The 3084-nt window shown below is 32.7% G+C and overlaps 1 protein-coding gene across 1 annotated transcript in view; it reads right to left on the bottom strand.

The window, feature by feature from the left end:
• LOC106456964 (transcription factor Sox-5-like) overlaps window positions 1–3084 on the bottom strand; it is a 337448-nt gene that overhangs the window by 302951 nt on the left and 31413 nt on the right. The window lies entirely within an intron of this gene.

Here is a 3084-nt window from a genome sequence, read left to right on the forward strand (position 1 = left end):
TTCATTTCATGAAGCAAATGAATAATTCTTTTGGTTTTATCCAAAATGCCTCTATTGTTATTTCAGTGAAATATATCTCTTATTTTCAAAATATCTTCTTATGTCGTTTCTAAGCTCCTGGGCATTTAAATTGATTATAGGAAAACGTACAAGTTACCGACAACTGTTACACAAGCCAGGTTGACGTAGACAACGCTACAACAAGTAGCTGCAGATCTGAGTTACGCGTAAGAACTCGTGAAATCTTGAAAGATAACTTTAGAGGGCCCACTTCATGGTGATTATTCGAGAGAATTTAGTAATTACTGATAATTAAAATTCCTCGATAAAACTGTTTACATGTAATAAAAATATTGGTTATTCTTCATGTAAATATGGATTAAAATTACTATAGTTTCATGAAGCCTATCTACTAGGTAGATTGAAAAAAAGATTATCATGAGAAAATATAAAAGATCGACTTGGAATAAATATAAAAAATAGAGAAACAGAAAAAAAAGTCTGTGATTTTGTGCATTTTAACATATGGCAGCGTTTACCCGTGCTTTTTGTATATTGCCACATTAGTTGCGCTAAACATTCTTTTTTATTTTGTTTGTAATTAAGCATAAAGCTACACAATGGGCTATCTGAGCTCTGCCCACCACGGGTATCGAAACCCGGATTCTAGCGTTGGAAGTCCGCAGACATACCGCTGTGCCTCTGGGGGGCAAAAATTCTTTTATCAGATGGTTTTGCAATCATTGCCATTAGTTTATAAAAATTCATATTACTCATAAATTTTAGGATATAATCTTAAAATATTGTTACAAAACCGAAAAGCAATTAAGTTTCAATGTTTATTCATTATTGCTACGTTCTTTCGTAAACATTTGATAAATATGAAGCACAATTTTTCATTTAATATACCAGTTGTCACAGAGTTAATCTAATTCGCGGAATACCACCAGTATGTATAACAGTTGATACACAAATTGATTGTAGCTTTTCCACTAGAATTTCCATCTTTTGTACCTTAAGTTATATTTATTTCCCGAAAGGGGGCAAAAGGCCGCCTAGAGGGGTTACCTGCTTTAACCATTCGCATCACCATACAGTAGTGAGTTGTCTGTCAGTCAGTAGACACTAACATGACGTCACATAAGAGACGCTTAACGTTGTAATTTCTACCGTGATATCAGTAAAACGTGCGCATGACATGAATCACGAGAACAATTATGTACTCTGTAGGCTACAAGACAGCAGGACATATAACCTTCAAAGCAATAAATGAAAATATTGGTTACTCTTAGTTTTGGTTTTATTTACTCCTGAAACAGAACACTTTCGGGGACCCAGCAGAAGTACGTCTAGATTTTAGTACTCTAAACAGCTTGTCTACTTAATAAATTCAGAATCAATGCTACAAATCGTATATAAATGTCGATTCACTGTGATGAGTAAAAGACAGATATAAATATCATACATATGATATACTCTTCACCACTACACAAGGTCAAAGATAATTTATGAAAACCATATACATAACATATATATTGCTTTGCGTTAGTTTAAAACTCAAAGCTTACTGTCTGATTAAATCCAGTACATGATCATTATGTTCAGTAATACGAAGTATTTTATGTAGTAATATATCAAAATATGTAATTCATTCCAGGAACTCCTGTATGAGAAAGTGTTCAAAAACAAGGAAACGTAGCTTGAATTTTAGCAGTAAGTGTTGATTATTAGTATAAATTATTTTGATTTGATAGCATAAAATTTTCAAACACTAGGTATTTAAGTATGATTGCGTAAGTTATTTAAGTAGCATAAAAAATTCAGCGTGAATACGTAAATTGCATAAAAAACGAAATGTTGTAATCCTAGTAAGCTCCGATGTTGTATTTATTTACCAAAACATAATTACTCGACTCAGAATGACTGTTATATTCGGTTTTATTTATTCAACGTAGAATAGTTGTTGGACTTGTATCTTTCAAAAACAAGAACGCAATCAGTTAAATTTAGTAATAAGGGGTTTTATACTGAAATGTGTCCGTTAAAAATACGAGAAAATCACTCAACTTCGCAGTGTACTTAATTATATACACTTGAAGTACAAAAACAAACTATCAACGTAGGAGGGTTGATATATTTAACTTGATCTTTAAATGCACGAAATCAAACAACTCTATAATTATGTTTAACCTTGAAATACACGACAAAATTATTTTACTGAAAAGGGCTGTTATAATTAATCTTATCATTCAGGTAAAAAACTCCCTGACGATGAATAAAATAGAAAAATCCAATCTAAGGAAATCGGAAACATTTATTTTTTCTAAATCTAAAGTAACAAAAAAAGTTTTAACTTATTAGTTCTAACAACGCACCATGATGACGTCATAAGTGATTGCCATCAACATTCATAATAATCTCTACCCACTAAAATCAGGTCAAACAAGGGCTCAGTAACATCACGTATGACAATATTTTCGTAAAATAAAGCGATGTATTCTTTCAATTTATGGGAATATTCAAAACTAATCTTGTTGAGAAATAACAAACATTCTGATCCTTCAAGTAGATACCAACAAACTAGCAATTTTAGGTAAATATAAACCTTTAAACTATTTCGTTAAGAAAGATGCTTTGACAATATCTAACTAAAACTAGAGGGTGATTATAAAGAAAACTTCTTTATTAAAATGACGATATTTTAAAAATAACTTGTCCTAGGGATACCACATTTCACACGAAGACGATTGAACAGGCTGCTCAAGTTAGGGATACCACATTTCACAAGAAGACAACTAAACAGGCTGCTCAAGTTAGGGATAGCACATTTCACAGGAAGACGATTGAACAGGCTGCTCAAGTTAGGGATAGCACATTTCACAAGAAAACGATTGAACAGGCTGCTCAAGTTAGGGATACCACATTTCACAAGAAGACGATTAAACAGGCTGCTCAAGTTAGGGATACCACATTTCACACGAAGACGATTGAACAGGCTGCTCAAGTTAGGGATACCACATTTCACAGAAGACGATTGAACAGGCTGCTCAAGTTAGGGATACCACATTTCACAAGAAAACGATT

This window comes from Limulus polyphemus, unplaced genomic scaffold, assembly GCF_000517525.1.
Source record: "Limulus polyphemus unplaced genomic scaffold, Limulus_polyphemus-2.1.2 Scaffold276, whole genome shotgun sequence".
NCBI classification, from domain to species: Eukaryota; Metazoa; Arthropoda; class Merostomata; order Xiphosura; family Limulidae; genus Limulus; species Limulus polyphemus.